The sequence below is a fragment of the Ictalurus punctatus genome, chromosome 6 (genome assembly GCF_001660625.3).
Source record: "Ictalurus punctatus breed USDA103 chromosome 6, Coco_2.0, whole genome shotgun sequence".
Lineage (NCBI taxonomy): Eukaryota > Metazoa > Chordata > Actinopteri > Siluriformes > Ictaluridae > Ictalurus > Ictalurus punctatus.
Window position 1 is genome coordinate 16,318,959 of NC_030421.2, and position 20,961 is coordinate 16,339,919.

At 39.4% G+C, this 20,961-nt stretch overlaps 1 protein-coding gene across 6 annotated transcripts in view; it reads left to right on the forward strand.

The window, feature by feature from the left end:
- sema5ba (sema domain, seven thrombospondin repeats (type 1 and type 1-like), transmembrane domain (TM) and short cytoplasmic domain, (semaphorin) 5Ba) overlaps nucleotides 1–20,961 on the forward strand; it is a 112,889-nt gene that overhangs the window by 2,478 nt on the left and 89,450 nt on the right. The gene's annotated exons all lie outside the window — the stretch shown is intronic.

The window sequence follows — 20,961 nt, forward strand, 5'->3', positions numbered from 1 at the left end:
GGAAATGCTGAGCCTGATGCTTTGATCACCTTGATTAGTTTACAGCCAATGAACAAACAAACAAACAAACAAAGCGAGATGTTTCCTATTAGAGAGAAAAGCGCTGGACAATCAGTAGAAGTGGACCTGCTGTTTATTTCCAACAACACGCACGTGCGTTATTGTGTTATTGGCTCCCAGGTTTACTGCAGTCCAGCAAGCCTCCTGGATCATGTAACATTCTTGTTATTATTTTTATTATTTATTTTCTTTTTTTTTTAATGCTGTTGTACTAGGCTATTAATAGCGTAGACGCAGGTGGATTTCTACAAATGGCTTGATGCCTTAGTAGTGAAGATGATGGTAAAACCCACAATGATGCACAGACAGAGAGATGAGAAGATAACGTTGACTGGACATGCGGTAGATGCACACTGAGCCGTCTCGGGAAAGCAGACACAACAGGATTTCTGACCGAATCATACAGATCAGGAAGAAGAAGGAAAAAATGGTCCAAATGATCCTTGTTTAAAAAAAGAAAAATTGAAGGAAGAATAAACCATTGCCAAGCAGCTTTTTCTGATAGGAAGCAGACTATACATGTGGCATTTAATTATTATTTTTTTTTATAGCGGTTGCCATTAGGTTTGTCATTTTCTTTCTTTCTTTCTTTCTTTCTTTCTTTCTTTCTTTCTTCCTTTCTCAGACATGTGTTTTTCTATCACTTGTGTTTTCGAAGTATAATTTGCACTCAGTCTGCAAGTTCTTCCTGAAAGAAAGACACAGAAAAGGACTGCACAGTTTTCTTTCCAGCCAGACAGGGTACCATTTATACAACATGAAAACTGAGACCAATTGAATCTTTGTTTGGGACCAAAAAACAAACAACCAACAAAACAAAACAAATGCAGCCGGCTGTTTGTAAATATCATCCGCATCTGAACCGTGCCGTGTATGTTATTATTTCATAACTTTGCAAATATTGCAAACCTGAGGACTAGCTGTTCACATTTTGTTTACACGTCCTGAAATGTTCAAGTCTGATTAAGAATGAAATAAATGAATGCCCATTATTCGGCTTATATTACGTTGAAGATGTCATTGGCATCGTTGTCTTTCTATTTTGATCCACCAAATTCACATGAAGCGGTCATCTGTTCGTGTGCTTGAAGGATTTTTTAATGATTCTGCTGAGCACTTGAAGTTGAAAACTACTTGAACGTCACAGTGCAGCTTAGGCAGAAACAATGCCAAGCACAATGTCTGAAGTACAGATTGGGACAGTCAGGAACAGCAGGGGGCACTGTTGTGTGGTAATATTGACCTGTGACAAGCATCCATGGTCAGCAAAGAACACATGGGCTCTCATTATGTAGAAACCCTATAAACATGCAGCAGGAGATGAGGATGCTGCAATATATCGGTTTATATTGTTTTTTAAGATGATTAAGACCGTCGTAGTCGACACGGCTCTCCCAATGATTTCTTTTGGAACATGCGCGTCTGGAAATACAACGTGACCTGCATACCTTCAAGAGCTGGCTTCTTGCTTGGGTAGATCGAAGCACGTGCTCTAAAACGACACCTTTTTGATGCTCGCTTATCGAAACCGCCATGCGTCTTTCATTTAAGTGGAAATGAGAGATCCAAATCTGGCGATGTACAAATTATCATATGAAAACCTAAGTGCTAATTTACACTTCACGTTTCTATCAATATTTATGTAGTCTCATTCACCGCGCAACTTAATGAATGGTGTGGCGACAGCGTCTCGCTGATTGATTCAGTCTCTGTGTTCTTCTGCTTATGGTGCTTCTACTCGGAGACGCATTCATCATTTGTTTAGAAACTCTTATGGCAGAGTATGCAAGCAAGATCTAGCAATTAAAAGTGCGTCACACACTCTTTTCTCCACTTTCCTTTTTTTTCCATCACATTGTTTCCATTAGAGAAATTAAAATAATAACCTTTGGGAGAAGTTGCAGTTGTGTCGGGACTCATTTGTAGGATGTATGCACCTGACTATAAATTTTCCTCCGTCAGCATCTGGATCTATTGTGTGCCTGTTTGTTTGTATGGTGATCTGTTAACGTTTCATAACAACGACTTCATTTGTCCACTAAGTTCACTAAAGCCTTTTTGTGCTGCCTCTAAACAAACATGCCTGACAAAGCTATTAATATTCATATAGCCCATATGCATATGGCATTTGATTTAGGCGTGTCCTTGGTAGCCGAGGCCTCTTTTTCAGATGTAAAACGCAGTTTTCTTCCATAATGAATTTCATGAGCGCTTTCCTCAGTTTGAAACGCACAAGCCCACTGATTAAGGTTCTCTCAAAGCAAACATGACGCAGCCCCGAGCCTTCAGTCCAGATGCATGTCTCACATAATATCACCCCTAAATAATTTCAACTCCTTAATGCACTCTTGTAAAGTAAGGACTCAGGGACCATCATCAAAGTTTCGTTGGTGCATATTTAAAACGTGCCATATGAATTATTTCTGGTGTGGAGACATCAGTCGAGCAAGGACAACAGGAATAAAAGTTTAATGGAGAGGAACTTGATCAGTCTGACACTAACCCTAGACTCATGAAGAACTTTTTAAGAAGACCAACACGGTGACATGGTGCAATCAGTCATGTAGTATAGCCAGACAGGCAGTGTTCCTTCCTTCTTCAAGAGAAAATAAACATAAAAAGGGAGGGTTAGTCTAAGGACAGTTGCTTGCCATGATTTTGAAAAGTCGGGAAGTCATACTATATGACTTATCATTGATCACTGTCACATTTTTAGTATTGTTATTGGTCTCTGGTATTAGTTGAAGTATGCAAATGAGTGACGTTGTAAAATCACAGACTCTCTCTCTCTCTCTCTCTCTCTCTCTGTGTGTTTGTCTGCCTGTTCTATCTGTAACACTGAATTTTTTTTTTTTTTTGTATCATGGTTATGAGATGTTTTGTCCTCATATGGTTAAGAGTTGCATATGTTCAAATGCCATTGAATGACCTAGCCTACCATATGCAAGCATGCTTTGCAGCTTGATGTTCATGGTGAATTTGAGAGATTGAGTGTTTGAAAAGACCCTTCAGCAGGTTCGAACCCAGTTTTGTGTTATGAGCTCTTTTGATGTGAGATTATGATTTTTATTTAATTATTTTTTTCATGCAAAAGAAAAATCTTTCTGTTCTAATGATCACAAACTGCCAAACACGATGTCATCTTTCACAAGCTGTTATCATTTAAGTGCATTTGATGTTCTGACATTCAGTCCCAGTGAGGTTATAATTCATTGGTTGGTTGTTTCATCATATTCAGTGTAATATGAAAGACAATAAAACCCTGTGCACTTTTTCCAGATTGCTTTACCTTTGACTTGACCTCTCTTTGAATGGTGCACTTTTCACTTTTGACCCTAATGTGTTCCATCAACATAAATTGCTTAGTAGTTAAGTTAAATAGACAACAATAGCGGTGGCTGTGGCTCAGGTGGTAGAGCGGGTTGTCCACTAATCGTAGGGTTGGTGGTTTGATTCCCGGCCCACATGACTCCACATGCCGAAGTGTCCTTGGGCGAGACACTGAACCCCATGTTGCTCCCGATGGCAAGTTAGCGCCTTGCATGGCAGCTCTGCTACCATTGGTGTGTGAGTGGGTGAATGAGACACAGTGTAAAGTGCTTTGGATAAAAGCGCTATATAAGTGCAGATCACTTAACTGTTTTTACAGACTAAAAAAAATTGCTATTAGAATGGTGAACGTGTGTGTGTGTGTGGCCATAGATATGACATTTCTCCAGACTGAGAAAAAAAAAAGAAGAAGCTGTGTCATCTTTGATTTATTTTCACTTAGTAGATTTTAGAAAGGCCATCATTCACAATAACTAACTAATGTGAAGGTCTGCGGAGATTTACAATGTTGTGAAAACTTTGGAAAGCGTTCAATCTGAGCATCGTCATGCTCCATTAAAGATGCTGACATTTGTGTTGTTTCTTCAGCATACAGCAAAACATGACATTTTCCACACCCTTTTTTCGGGCACTACTGTTCGTAGTGAATTCCTGTGATAATAGAAGCTCCGAAGCTCCAGGGTTTGCCCTCCAGTTTGTTGGGTATTTAATGAATCTTTATCGTTATTTCATCTTCCATCCATGCTAAAAAAAAAAAAAAAAGATGGAAGAGCTGTGCCTTTGGCTGATTTTCAAGAGAATTGAATGCCACACTGTCTTTTGTTTGGCTTTGTTCTGCAGCTGGGAATGGAGTGGCAGAGTGGGGGGGGGGAATTGAATGTTTGCCAAACAGTTGAGGGCCTTGATTTGGGGGGAAAAAAAAATCTAGCTGTACACCAAAAATAACATGATATAAGGAGATCAAATTATTGTCTGGGTCCATTCAGCCTCGTTGAGCCAAGGCTGCATATTGTTTACGAGCGTGCGGTTGTGTGTAGCACAGATAGACGACCGCGCTCTCCTCAGGCACTGAAATGTGATCTATGATATTACTGAGCTGAGCGCTGTTTACACCCTTAATAACACTTTATTATTATTGCAATTGAAGAGGCGCAATTTGTCTTGAGTGTCATCATGTTGTCGTGTTTTTCTAGTAAACTAGTAAAAAATAGAAGTAATTAAAGCCTGAAATGAATTCTTGTCAGGGATGTATACCAATCAGGATGCTCACTTTGTCGGTTGTGCTTAATAAAGCACCATAAAGCGCATGACGGTGGCATTTTCCGTTATATACAGTAGGTACCTGCAAAAATGAGTCATACACTAGCAGAAGCAAAGATGTATGGCAGAAGAAAGTGTATGTTTAATGGGATCTGATCTATTCATCTGATGTGATTTAACAGTTTCAGCAGCATTTAACCACTGATCATATATTGGCTAATAAGGAAAGTGAAAATTTTTCTTCTTTTTTTTTTTTTTTTTAAACCATTCCACCTTTTAAAGTACACTTAGGTTGACTTCTTCTCCCATGAGAGAAGTTAATGTTTCATTTGCATAATGCACTTAAATCATAACAAGCACTTGATGTGTATCACTGTCAGTATGCATAATCAGAAACAAATTATCACTATTTTGTTTTGGTAAATGATGCTCAATACTTCTTGACTTAATTCATGCAAATGTTTTTACATAGGTGTTACATATTAAAAAAAAAACAGCAACTTTTTTGCTATGCATGTTATTATTTAAGTAAAAGTAATAAACTTTTTAAAAGTACAATAACCATTAAATAAAAGTATTTAAGCTGATTTAAATAAAAGGAACGATACAGAATATCTTCCTGAATTAAGAGGAGGAGACTGTGGTTCTCTGATTATAATTCCATTTGAGTCATTTTGGAAAGCGTGATCTTCGATTTTTGGTTTTGTAAAGCTGGATTCATGCTCTGCGTTTAAAAAGGAAGGATGACGTGATGGCATGCATCTTTTCCCCAATATTGTTTTCGGTTCAGTGCAAAGAGGATTCACTAAGGAGATGGGAAAAGGGGTAGAGACCAAAATACTCCCACAGTCGATTTACCCATTGTGGGGGAGGGACACTATTCCCATTGATGGTGTTGGTGGTGAAGCCCCCAAAAGCTAGAGAAAGGGGACCCATTCAGTGCAATGGGCGGCTCTGCTCTACTATGCTTTTGTGGCACATGGTGGGAACATTGTCCTTATTCCAGTGATTTAATACTGCCAGGTTTAAGCAGCTTTACTGTGCCTCCTGACTAGAAGAGACTGAGGGTTGCCCCCTTAATCATTTCCACGGGGTAGGAAGTAAGCATCCTGCATGCATCCTGTGGGTAGTTTTTCCTCTTCTTATGTGTAAACGGTATATTGACTTATTAGTCCATTATTGTTGCTCTATGGAACACTCAATATCTCATTAGTAGTGGAACGGATACAGTGCCCTCCACTAATATTAAAAAAACAAAACATTCAGTCTTCTTGGCGCATATTTAACAAGGGTGCCAATATTAGTGGAGGGCACTGTATATGAGCTTTCCAAAGTAGAAAAATTATGCTGAATGAAGTAGCAGCTACAAATTATTTCAGAAATGTAGAAAACAGAAAAAAAAACTAAACAAGGTAGCTTACAAAACCAATATGTATTATAAACATGTTGAAAGCTAAAATATCTTGGCACATGCCACCTTTTGGAAAGAAAGATGCCACTGTTCAAGATTTAAGTGTGAACCACACTGCCATGATTTCCATGTAAGTGAAATCGAAAAAGTGAGTCTTATTAGCACAGCAGTGGAGAGGTTTATTTGCGTTGTGGTGTGGTATCCTTTAAGCTCAGTTACTCATTAGTAGAAATAACATCACGAATGCCAACAATGCTGACTAAAGGACATTTATTTTAAATAGTACTTTCTCTCACCAATTTAAATATTATGATATAATGGCTACTAAAATAACACTCGGTAGGAAGGATTGCATGAAAGATTCTCTTCCTGAGAAAAACCTATGAAATGTAGACGGGGAACTCCACCGAGTGTCCGGGGGACTACAAACGAGATTATGCGTTGCAGTCAGGTCAGACCAAATGCATACCATTTTGGGCACAAACACCATCGACACATTGGCAAGCACCTAGCGTTCCACAGGCTCTTTGTAAAGATGGTCATCATGCCAGAATATTGTGGTGCAAAGCCTTGTTGTCTCTGCCAGGAGGTTAAGACTTGGGGAATCTTTCAACAACATAATCACGCCAAACATACTGCCCTCCTGGAAGACTGCGGTCTGAATTGAAGAGAGAAGCCCACATGCATGAACCTAAGACTATGATGGAGCATTAAAATGTCCTGATTGCAGGACTGGACCAAAAAATATCTCACTACAAGTCTCTGCATACTTGTTGGACACTAGAGGAATAGGATCAGTGTTGATATCTTTCCAAGTAAGTCTTCAGTAAATATTAATTGTGGGGTCATCAATCATTTTGGATTTGATCTTTTTTCTTTTTTTTTTTGCAGAAAATGTTTCTGTAATATTAGACCAAAACCTACACAGACCCAGTCTGTTTAAGCTAAAAAGTATTACCTCATTTTTAGTGATTTGTTGTACAATAAGAGTTGTACTTTCTTTATTTTCCTTGTGTTATACACACATTTTGGAACCTCTAGCCTTTATGAAATTGTCCTTTGCTCTTCCTCTCATCTGCAAATTAATCGCTCAGCTGCAAACATTTAAGCTAGATTTAGAAGTCAAGAGCATGTCCCAAACCACACACTGCACACTAAGTAGTATACCAAAATATTAAGGACAGCAGATGACATATTATTAAATACGGTAAGATGCAGTCACGACTGCTCAGTGTTACAGATGTATTATGAGAATAAGTTTATTGTGCACATCGAGAGCTGATGTATAAGATCTGGTTGAAGGGAAAGTGGTAGCTCTGGAAATCTCAAGGTGTGCTGGACTGCAGGCTGAATGGAAGTGCTTTACCTGAAGCTCTGAGCATCTCTGGGGCTGTTGCACTCAGCTAGCCCACCGACTGTAGCTAACTAGCTAAAATGTCATTTGGAGAACAAAACAATAACACTTGGTCGTAAGACTAGACACTTTCTGATCTGTGCATTTTATGTTTGAGCCTGTAAAAAAAACAATTTGCCACAAGCTGGATTTCCACAGTAGCAGGTCAGACAAGCCGAGAGCTTGAATCCCTCACACATGCACAAGTTTGTACTAGAAAAATATGGAGAAATTCACCCTTAGTTACTACCAGCTATCATGAGTTCCGCAATGATAAGTTGGCCGACCATCGTCTACCGTTCACTAGCTTCCTAACAAATTTGAGAATGAATAAACGCCGTGCTTGTTCAAACTCCAGCAGTCATTTCCCCTTTTTTACACTGTAGTAAAACTCTCCCCCCTCCTGTTTGTTTAGTTCGCACTCTCATGGGCTCTCACGCCACTCTCCTTCCAGTCACTGTGAAGTCAGACTTCTTTTGTGCATGATATTTGTCATATCTGAGCTGATGTATGATGTATACATAATGTCCTACAAATTCTGATTGGACTCCCTACACAACACTCGATATTACATTTACGGCATTTGGCAGACGCCCTTATCCAGAGCGACTTACATTCATCTCGTATATGCAACTGAGCAATTGAGGATTAAGGGCCCGCTAGTGGCAGCCCAGCAATGCAGGGATTTGAACTCACGACCTTCCGACCTTCCGTCTTAACCACTGCGTTTCCACTACACTTTATACAGTTACAGGAAGTTACAAGATCGTAACAAGTTCAGGACTGTCATTAACTTTATTTATTTATGTTTTTTGGTTATAAGAAAAATAGTCTGAGAGATTAATGAGACAAGTTAATGCTTCCTTTATAATACCCCTTCTTTTATCATGTGGCAGCTTGCAACAGCAGTGATATTGATTTTTGATGGAAATTTGAAAAGCACCAAATAATCCTAATTCCTACTCACAAAAACTGCAGGGCAGTGATTTCTTTATAAAAGTGCAAGATCATGTAAACTCCACTGCTGTGAAATAAGATATTAATAGCACTTTGCGTAGAGTCATGTTGAATTCAGCAAGCTGACTACAGGCAAAATCCCAGTCTTGTCAGAGCGAAGGTGAATCAGCTAGAGGCACTTTCCAGGTGCATTCACACTGCGCTTTCACCATCGCCTTCTCTTCTGTGCATAAATTAAACATTTTCACTCCAAGCCTCGGTGCCCTATTCTGTTCCACGACTATTTGCATGCCCCGAGAATGTAAAAATGTCTCCCAAGTGGACTGAAAAGGTCATGCTAAATCTGCCTGGATTTTAGTGCATCATCATGGTCACTCTAATGTGATCAAAAAGCTGTGACCAGGTGATGAGGCTGTCGGATGTTTTGTGATCTATGGCTTCAAGTTCATATTCCTGTGGAGGAGCTTCTGCTTCAGAAACACGGTCCTTTTGTCCTGTGTGAAGATTGTGTAATGATGCTGCTTCTGCAACATTTCAACACCTCCCGGTTTTCCCCACAGTTAGTCCTTTCCTCAGGCCTTGTTAGCATGATCGGCAGCAGTTTCTATAGTGATAAGTAGCTCTATGCTGGGGCACAATGATCTGTCTCAAATACAGCCCCAGACAGACCTCAGTGTGACAGTGATTAATTCCCATTTCCAAATGACGCACTAAATACAGGCTACCACCTCATCAACTAGAATGCAAATCCCATCCTGTGCTCAGGAATATTTTACACACGAGTGCTCGGTGAAGTACTACAGGGGTGTTCATTAGGTGCTTATTTATAAGCCGAATGATTTGTGAATTTTAATTGATCTGAGTGGACGTGTTGAGAGACATTATGATTTTATAAAATTGGCAATGGTTGTTGCTTTGCATTTGGTACTTGCAACATCACCACCTGCCAGTTTTCTGAAATGAGCAAATCTTTCTCAGTGATTGTGTTTTGAAACGTACTGCTTGAATTCTGATATATTTTTTTTTTGTGTGTGTGTGTGGTATTCAATTATTTAGAAAACCAGCTAAGACCTTTTTGTATGCACGGTACGGTTCATATGAAACTGTCTGCTTTTCTAGATTTTCGACACAGTAGGAGCTGTTAGGTGTGGATTTTCTCACACAGTAAGATTTTCGCAAGGTGAACCTGTGCATCTGCTTGACGGCGATAAGCAGTGACCCCGTTCTTGTCCTATGTCTGTCAGTATATGAAATGTTGCTTAAGGTAGTATGTTTTCTTGTGAAACGACTCCCTTTAATTCCACTTGAGGAACGCAATAATGAGAATTTTTAGCTAGACTGCCTCTGTGTAGAAATGTGACTTTGGCTTACTTATAGTCAAGCAAATGCCAAGCTCAGGAGTAGATATACTTTTTCATTCAACCTTCCTGGATTGTCATACCATCCTGACTTTCTGCTTACGCCTTATTTTGCCTTATAGTCTACCCTCAGCTCAGAAGTGTCGCACCATGCTCCGTGGCTAAGCTTTACATGTTAAACTATTAGGTATTAGATAGGCAAACTTACAAGCCTGAAATTGTACCAGATATTAAAGATGCAGGTCATGTGATTCTTCGGTACATTGGTTAAGATGATTTTTCCATCAGACCACATGGTCCAGTTGTAGAACATGTCTGCATGCTTCTCACTGTCCAGGGGAAAGGCAGCACTTCATGGGATGGAAGAAACACAGCGGTGCTCTTGTGAAAATCAGCGTTGTTAAACATTTGATGTTTTAAAGTAAATATATATATATATATATATATATATATATATATATATATATATATATATATATATATATATATATATATATATATATATATATATATATAATATACGTTTAGGCCTCCCTCACTCACAGTGGAATGCTATGCCTTGGACAAGGGCCCCATTGAGAGCGTCCCAAAAGGGGAGTGTTTCAAGTTTTAAAGGGGGGAAGGAGGGAATAGTGACCTGTTGCCAACACACACAGGAGAAGTAATGCCCATAGGGAGGTGTAGAGAGGCCCTCGGATTCCACCTTACACTCCGAGGCTATGAGGGAAAGCGAAACACTTTATTAATGAATTGATAACACCGAGCGCTGCTCTCGAATACCTGATTCACCATTTGAAGTGCCAGGCCTCGAATACTGAAATGACTATTTGGCTATTCGACATGCACAGCGTCTACAGGAAACCGTGAGAAAATATGAAAAAGAAAAGCCGGCAAAATTGTGACTGCTGGAGAAAAAAGCGTCAGGAGCAGGTGCTTTTTAACAGTCATGCGGGTGGGAAAAGGAGGACCGATATGAGGCTCGTGGGACAAAAGAGAAATAATACATTTCTAGCCACATTCAGTACAACTGTGTGAAAAATATTAAAAACTTGACCAAAAAAAAAATCAGATACGGTGAGTTTGCAGAATAAACCTGCTCTCACACGCACGCTGCACGTGCAGCACATCTCGACAGCTCCGCTTTTCATTGCTGTAATCATTCGTAGGTGTAACTTTGACATGCCGGTTTTGTCCCCGTGCTTTTTGAAAGTGTAGTTCATTAAAAAGCTTTAGATATAAAAGCTTGCTGCAGGGTCCAAACTCTTTCTAAAAACATTACTTAAGCCATTGTGTGTTTCTCAGGGTGGTCTCTATTAAACCGTCCCAATAAGACATGACTCAGTTCTTTTCCTACAGTCTCGTTATATAATTATCGCCTGAATTTATTTATAGAAATGATTATTTATAGAAAATCATTTTGAGGAATATGTGAATACAAAGTAAGGCTTTTTGCTGATTATATGTGTCTTTATAGGCCAATTTCATCAATCTTGGTACATTCTTCAACTTTTTAAAAAAAGCATACATCATTCCATTATTGCCTTAAGGGTTTGCGAAGCTCGTGTGGATTTAAGCGTATCTTTTCCGTAAGGCACAATTAATACAGACAACTGAAATCGCATTAAAAACACATTTGGTGTGAACTGGCTTGATGTCTTATTGATCATGCAAGGGTGGTGGTTCTTCTTTTTTTTCTTTTCTTTTTTTTGTACTCCTCATCGTTCTAATCCCCATCAATTTATAAAACAAAGTAATATCTGTGCATTTGTTTTAGTGTTTTCAGTCAGTAAATACATCAATCCAACAAGATTTTTACTCGTACAGGCTGTGCTAGTCTGAACTTTTACGAACGGGTCGAACTATTGAGCTGACCTTCATTAAAGGTTTTGCCATGCATTTAATTAATTCTTTATATTACGTCCGTCCGTCAGCTTCATACACCAACAGCAGGGATATTTCATTGCAGACACTCGATTAAGCCGTTTTAATTACATTTTTTTAATTATTATTTTTTACTCTCCTAGCTGTTAACCGAAAGTCCGTTCATGATCTCTTACTCGTATTCGGCAAAATGCACCTCAGTAGTACTGCAAGTGGCCTTGGTGCATTTTGACTGGAGGATACATGTGTTTTTCAAAGGCAGTGTTTTATATAACATAATCCATGTATCCTGTGTGGCTGTGTGGACTTTGAGTCATATATTGCTCAGAGAGCCCATCTGACGCTAATAGATTGAAATAATAAATTAGCATGATTACACAATTCACTGCTTGTCTCTGAGGAGCATGGTCACATTTGGTTACATATGTGTGTGTGTGTGTGTGTGTGTGTGTGTGTGTGTGTGTGTGTGTGTGTGTTTTTTATATATATATATATATATATATATATATATATATATATATATATATATATATATATATATATATATATATATATATATATATATATATATATATATTAGAGATGGAGAGAGAACTAATATTTCTATTCCCTTTTTATATATGTACATGCAGTATAGCTATAATACTGAGTTCTTTCTAGGTTATTTTCAAGTAATGAAGGGTTAGTTTTTCACCCCTGTGACAGCACACATTAATTAATAACAGACTCCAATGATATATAAAACGTAGCTCTGGGAAAATTCCAACCTATATTACATCTGTTTATTGACTCTAAGATTTCATTTTGGATACAAAGAGGATACATTGTTCGATATCAGCTGTTGGCTAGTTTGACTTGATGTACGCTTAGGATGCACTATAGAAACAGAACTAAATAAAATAGAACTAAACAGAACTGGGGCACTGGTGGTTTGGCGGTTAAGGCTGTGGATTACTGATCGGAAGGTCGGGGGTTCAAGCCCTAGCACTACCAAGATGCCACTGTTGGGCCCTTGAGCAAGGCCCTTAACCCTCTCTGCTCCAGGGGTGCTGTATCATGGCTGACTCTGACCCCAGCTTCCTGACATGCTGGGATATGCGAAGAAAATAATTTCACTGTGCTGTAATCTATACGTGATTAATAATTATAAATACATACTGAAGGTTGAGCAGATTTCATTTTGGATGCAAAGAGGATACATTGTTCGATATTAGCTGTTAGCTAGTTTGACTTGATGGACTTGATGTATGCTTAGGATGCACTTTAGAAACAGTGCACTTATATAGTGCTTTTATCCAAAGTTCCTTTACACTGTGTCTCATTCTCTCTCTCATGGTAGCAGAGCTGCCATGCAAGGTGCTAATTTGCATTCGGGAGCAACTTGGGGTTCAAGGTCACTTCGGCATGTGGAGAAATGTCGGCCGGGAATCGAACCCTACTATTAGTGGACAACCCGCTCTACCACCTGAGCCACAGCCGCCCCGTTTTCAGCATTGAAGACAATCCTTGGCTGAAATAAATAACATAAGATCCACACAGGATAGCAACATTACTTTGCTATGAATGGAAGACTTACGGGCCCTCTGGGGATCTGTCATGAATGGACTGGAGCCCTGTTAGAAAAATCAGTTATGTACGGTGTTTCCATTAAGCTTTGTGGAAGACAGTAGCTTTGAAAGTAGTGTTGTACTTGTATTCCTCAGTGCTCACGTATGCACACCCACAGGTCCGCTCACTACTGTTCATCACTCCCACACTAGCTGCACTTCTACTGCCTAAAATTTGGGAAATGATATTTATCAACCGTCTGTTGTTATCTATCCAGAGAAATGTTCATGTTCCTGGTCAGATATAATGCTATTAAACTGACTGTGACTCTTGAACCTGTTTCTTCATTTTAAATGAATGGCGCATTATATTATTTATCAGTAAAGCTGATAAATTACACCGATTATTGTCAATTATAAAGTTTATAGGTGAACGACATGCAATTAAGTTAATTTCTGTACTATATGATTTTTAAGCAACCTAAAGAATCTTTTCTTAAGACTTCATAATATAGTTAAATATCCAAGTGAAAGGGTTTTAAAGCTTGGTGTGTGATGGACATCCTTGTCCTGCAATGCTACTGCTTCTAATTTGGAGAGCCTGTAGAGGCTTCACTCAGCACACACTGACTTGGAGTTTGATCCATCCTGCCAGGCGGTATTTGAGAGATGGGGGGGGGGGGGGGTCCACATGCGCCCCCTCCACCTCATTGCTCCCGTTAACAGTAAATGCATCTTTGCTGGCAGTTTACAGTGCAGCATCTCTACACGCTTTGAATTTGCAAAAGCAAATTCATATTTATCAGGGCTTTGAAAAGGATAGCAGTGGAGCCACTGGGATCAGTGGAATAAACAAGACATAAAAATGAGGCTTGTTAAATGTTAATGATCAATTTGTACTGCCATTATATTATTTGTATTGTATTTATAAAGCTGTTGCTGTTAAAAAATATATATAAATAAATGAAAAGGTTCAGTGCCACCTTTCATTTATGTTTTTGCGGCTGTGCTGTGAACAAAATAAAACCGCTCCGGTCCACTTTTCAGATCCCTTTAGCGGCTCGTGACAAATCTAGCGACTTTTTGGGCAAACCTTAGCTACTTTCCGTAGAAGAGAGAGGCCAGTACTGCCCCACCTGCGCGAGGTCCTGCTTTCCCCCCAGAGACACGCCTCTCTCTGCGGCTACTCTGTTTAGTGAGGGGCAGAGAGGAGCAGCACATTCAGTGTGAGAGAAAGAATAAGAAAGACATTGTCGCTTCTAACATTCTCTCTGAGTGAGCACATTACATGTAAATATAGCCAGAATCACAGCTTAGCTGTTGACTTTAACTTCTGTGTATGGTGATTGTCAGACGACGTCATGGTTATAAATCATTATTTTAGCAGTGCAGAGCAGACGCTTGGAAGTGACTGCTGGTGAACATGTAGCCTCCTAACGCGCCGGGTTCAGTCACTGTTTCACACTCGTTCCGTTGTCTGACAACAGAAACAGAAAAATATGTAAATGAGAACCGCTTTATTGGGAGTTCGGAGGTATTAAAATACAGTATGTGAGCACAGAGAGTAGGAGTGAAGTAAACAGATGTAAAGGGCAGACACTAGGCAGAAAGCAAATATGCGATGATGTAATGAATATGCTAATGAGTGTGTGACATCATCCAGTGACGTTTAGCGACTTTCCGCTGAAAGTTGTTGGCAGTAGTGCTCCTGTCACTCACCTGGAGTATACTGACGTTATGGTGAAGACAAAGCAATATCTGGGAAATGCAAATGTAGTCCAACATGGCTGGAAAAATGGGTTATTTTTTTATTATTATTATAATATATAAGAATATGTTTGAATGACGTTTCTTATATAGTCCTTAAAAAAATAGTGCTTGAAAAGTCATTAAAAGTCCTGGAATTTCATTATGGAGCATCTGTACGAACCCTGTAATGTCCACCTGCTTTAAAAGAATGAGATGGATGTATTTTTTTTTTCTTTTTTTTTAGTCTGTCTATGGATTGTTAACGAGAGTTTTCTAGACTTGGCTAGACAATTTTTGTTTTTCTTTTTTCTACTCGTTCTCACCCAGCATCATGTTTTTGATCACACTCAGCATGGTAGTAGTTTTGTTGTGGTATCATGCAGCAGGTGGCTTCCCCGTTCATGCCAACAGTTGCCACAACTTGGGCTGTGTGCTAGTAGTGGCCCAAGGCCACAGTGGCCTTCTGTGGCTCTGGCCTATTTCCAGTTTCCCTCCCCTCCAGCTCTCTAGACCGCACTGAGGCGTGCTGCTTATCGCCTCTGGATCTCTGCCACTAATGAGGACTAGACTTCAGGAGATTTATCTGCATGTAAATACTTGTTTGAGCCCCCATCAATTATCTCCTGCTAGCATCTGCCCTCTGAAGTCTTCATGATGACTCTGCGAGCGATGTCTTTCCTAAGCGCTGCTCCTCCTGCCAGCTCTCACCATAGTCTCACAGCCCTTTCGCCTAATATTCCGGAAGCTTCTGCAGCCACTTCTGCACACTGCAGTAGGAAAGAAAGGACAACACTCACTTCTGTTGCAAGCAGTTATAGGCAGTGAGTTAGAATTACTGTAATTTACCTGTTGCACACAGGTGTGTTTTTATTTTTATTTATTTATTTATTTATTTATTTATTTTGTCTTCAGACAATTTTTCATAATAAATCAAAAATATACATAATGACCGAAAAAGGTGTAAGCTGAAGCCTTTCCTTATTATGCCTACCCTTTATATGTATTTATCTAATGAGCGTCACTCACTTATCTACTCAAAAGGCTTAAAAATATTTATTCGGCAGATTAGTCTTTGTGAATGAAAGGCTATTGCAGTTTTCCTGAAACCATTCAGAGGGTAAATGCTTCAAACACACCCTTATTTAAAGTATTCAATTTAAAATGAATATCCAGGAACTCGGGTTTTAGGAACTATTTAACAAAGCTGCATTTTAGTTACGCCTGCTATTTATAATGCCTGTAAACCCGGGGACTTTTAAAAGCCATAAGTCAAGCTGCTCAGCCAGGGATTGTTTGTTTTCTTTATTCTTTTGAGTTCACTGGAATGAAAAATTTACCCTGAATCATTAATTACCTCCAAGTCCATCAAGAGAGGAAGGATGTCTTGAGCCTTTGTGATTCATCTGACTGCTTGTAATTACTTATTGGATTGGTACTTCATTCAGTAACTTTAATTCAGTTTCATTGAAACGATTCTTTTAGCTTTAGAATTCCAAACATGAGGCTACTTAAGATGGTGATTTTTTTTTTATTATTTATTTTTTTCATGAAATGAAATGGGAGAATTATTGATTGTGAGAAGTTATGGGGCGTGAGCAGGAGTAAGAGCAGCAGTCTTATGATTTGGTCTTTTCGTTCCACACACATTTCTTCTTGCATCAGCAGTTAGACATGAGTAGGAATCCTTGAGCCAGCACTTTGATCAAAATATTTTGTCAAATGTTTTTGATCCGGCATCTAACGTTTAACCTTTTCCATTTATTATCTCCATTAAATCACTGAAATGGAATTGTTCGTTACTATTCACAAAATCCAGCTTGTATAGTACTTTCACTGACTATGTTTACACGGACAGCAGTAATCTAAGTATTGACCTTATTCTGAATAAGACAATATTGTGATTAAGGTGTTTACATGAGTCGCTTTTAGGATACTCCTTTCATGTTCCCATTTTACATGTTATAGAACGTAGATCGATTAACGGCACGCGTCATTACGTCCCCACGCCACGCCGTCCGACGTTCTCTCCAGAATTTCACGTATCAACATGAAGTTCGTCTTTTGTTATGGTACCGTATACAGTTTTGTGTTTTTAATTTTAAATTTTACGAAAGCTTCAAGTGCAGTTCATTATTTGTCATGCTATACGTGCAAATAGACGACTGCTTGAAGCCGTGGGCTGCGTCCCAAACCGTGTACTCGCCTACTATATAGTAGCCGAGATACATGTATTTAACCTACTATATAGCAGGCAAGTATGCGGTTTCGGACGCAGCCGTGCTCTCTTGTTTGCCGTCAAACGGTTGAGCACTGCCGTGTGTGTACGTGTCCTGTCGCAAAATGCAGTGAAAACTCCCACACGACGTTAATAGCGTGATTAAGGTGTGTACATGTCTGTAATACACGTCGATAATGACTAAAACAGGAATTCTCCACATGTCTTAATTCGATTTGTGTTTATTTCGAGTATGACTTTAGTCGGATTAAGATCATCAATAATCGCTGTTAGTTTCTTAATCAGAGTATCGTTTTTATTGGGTTAATATCGGATTATTGTTGTCTATGTAAACATACTGACTGTGCAGTGAATTAGTCCAAATGAATGACCTATAAAAGCAATATTTAATTTAAACCTAACACCAGTTTATTTCAGTCTTTTGCAACTTTAAGCAGTAAATGCTTTAACTGCAACTGTTACTATGAGTTTGTGCGTCCTATTTCCAAGAGTCTGAATTTAGAGAATCTTCAAATCTGAATTGCTTTAGGAAAGCATCAAGTCATAAGTTGCATCCAGTAGACTGTACAGTTTGTTTAGAATTATGGTGTTGCTTAAATTCAACATGATTACTTCCATAAGCTTGTTATAAATTAGCGCAGCCTGTCTAGCCAATGACAAGACAAATGATCTCATTATTAGTCAATGTATCTCAGGCTGCCTTTTCTTTTCAATTTTATTGCTGACTCTCTCTTCATTTCACTGTGTAGGCTAAACTTGTTAGAATAATGCCACTGAGCTTTGGTTTATTACACTTTGATAAATGGTTTTACTTGGTTCGACATCACTTGCAGCCTTTTCCAGACACTTAATTTCTTTACATTTTACGCTTGGTGATGTCAGAAGGAAAGAATGGTAAAGAGCTATTAGTTCTAAACAGATCATTTGCCTGCATCCGGGTCTGTGTCACATGCACTAGGTCGAACCCAATTGTGCCGCAAGGCTGAACCACTTTGCCCGTTGGTACTTCTGAGCACTGGGCGAAATCTATGAATTTTTGGTGCTTTGGGTTGGTTTTTAAGTAGAGCCCTCACAGGTAACTTGATGGGAACTTCTTTAGAGAGAGGTAGCAGGCGCTTATGAAAATGCCAGTGTGTTGGACAGGTCAAGACTGAACTGCAGCTCCATTCTTCTCACATTCATTGCAGAACTGAGTGTTATGGCCACAGTGGGAGGCATAATTACTGCAACTCTGTGCAGTTTGGCTGCAGTCACATTGGGATGGTACTGAGGCCATCACAGCAGGTGGTCCTCTCACCTCACAGAGAGTTTCCTCAGCCTTTCACTTTCTGTCACTTGTATTGTTCCTGCAAGTCCAAGGTCCTGTTGCCTAACTAGCAGGAAAGGGAATTGAAACTCAAACTCATGTATAGCTGAGGCATTTGCTGTGTGCTCTCTTTTGTGCAACTGCTCTCAAAAGAAGTTTTCACTTTCTTCAGTGTCTTCTTATCCACTTGGGAGACAATTATGCATTTTTTTTTTTTTTAAGGCAAACTGATTGAGTTGTTTTATACAAATGTATTTCAAATCCATTTTAGAATCTGCTTTTTTGTGTGTGTAGACTGTTCTCAAAATTCAAGACAGAGGTAGAACTATGGTCTCATTCCTTGAAAATGGACTTACCGGTGCTGGTGTATAACTAACTAGCGACAACTATGCCTCTAGGGAGACAAATTAAAACCTGGAGATCAAACCCAGGCTGCATGGGCTAAACTGCATGCCTCATCCCCTGCTGACTGTTGCATTCTGAATATTTAGCTGGCTAACAGGCTGCTTTAATGTTGTGCCCCAGGGATCTTGTTGAAGTCTGTTAGTAAATGTTTATCCCACAGTGAACACCTGGCTGGTTGGAGAACCTGCCTGCAGTGCACAGCTTCCCCTGTAGCAGCATGGTGGGAAGTGAGCTGTACAAACACTACTATAGTATCTCCAGCTTTGCAGTATGTTCAGGGACATGTGGATGAGCCCATTTCTCATTTAAGCACCATTCACTGCTTAAACCTTACAGATGGGCTTGTGCAGAGAAGGGTGTGACTATGCTTTAATGCTTCTACCTATAATTTGGTCTTACCCCAAAATAGTGTTTTTGCTTCTTCCAGATCTGCCATAGTTGTTAGTGGCTTTTATCCAAATACCTGTAAGCTCTTTTTAAAGTCCTTATCAGTATTAAATGGGAAACACTACTACTACTGAGTGTTGAGACTTTTGCATAATGCTTTAAATATAGTAGTAACTTCCTATCAAACTTTTGCTTTTAAATGTACTAGCTGGTTTGTAATGCGACAGGTTGCAGTGGCACATGCTGCTTGCTAAGATGATGTGACCTTTTAAAGTGGTGACTCACAGACATTGTTAATGGATTTATTGGACGTAGACTTGGCACTCCAGCCAGTCAGATCATAAGAGCAGGGGTTCGTTCAAGAGTCTCATTATTTACTCCTTAATTACTCTGGCCTGGTCTCTATGCTGGCTTTACACTGCACCACACAGCATAAACCAGCTGAGTCCTCAGGGACATGGCAAGCTTCTGGAGGAAAAGCTTTGTCTTGTGCCTAAGCTTAATTAAGTCCTGCTCTACAGGCCAATGCTCTTATAGGTTTAGAGGCTTGTTGTGCAAACTAAGGGGCGCGGTAGAAAGTGAAGTGCATTCAACATGCAGGAATGATCCTGATTGTGCACAGATACAGTGATCAATGAAATGAATGTATAGGATCAAATGGACAGATATACAGGTGCATCTCAAAAATTAGAATATCGTGGAAAAGTTCATTTAGTTTCGGTAATTTAATTCAAAAAGTGGAACTTGCATATAATCTAGATTCATTACAAATAATGTGAAATTGCAAGCCTTTTTTTGTTTTAATGATGATGATTATGGCTTACAGCTCATGCAAATCAGAAATCCAGTATATGAAAATATTAGACTAAAGAATTTATAATACAGGAATGTTGACCTTCTGAAAAGTATGTTAATTTATGCACTCAGTACTTGGTTGGGGCTTTAATCCTTTTGCACGAATTACTGCATCAATGCGGTGTGGCATGGAGGCAATCAGCCTGTGGCACTGCTGAGGTGTTCTGGAAGCCCAGGCTGCTTTGATAGCGGCCTTCAGCTCGTCTGTATTGTTGGGTCTGATGTCTCTCATAGATTCTCTATGGCAGAGAATCTGCCTTAAATTTTATTTTTTTTAAATAAATAAATAACTTTTATAAACCTATATTACGGACAGGTATGGAAAATGAATGATATAAAATATATCTGAACACTATAACTACTTTGAACAAGAGAACTAGGATGTAATAACGTGGACTATTTTACATGTAAAACATTTTGCATTACATTCATCTTATATTCTAAAAAACTGGGAGGAAGGGTCGCGTCTCGTTATCCATGACATTTGTTAAATCTCCGGCTCTCAGACTCTCACTGAACAGAGCAGACGCAGAGAGAGGTGTGAGTGCACCCCCCTGGTTGAGAACCACTGCTCTATGGGGTTCAGGTCAGGTGAGTTGGCTGGCCAATCAAGCATAGTAATACCATGGTCAGCAAACCAGTTAGTAGTACTTTTGGCAATGTGGGCAGGTGCCAAGTCCTGCTGGAAAAGGAAATCCGCATCTCCATAAAGCTTGTCAGCAGATGGATTTTATGCTCTAAAATCTCCGGGTCGACGCTGCATTGACTCTCGACTTGAGAAAACACAGTGGACCAACACCAGCAGATGACGTGGCACCCCAAATCA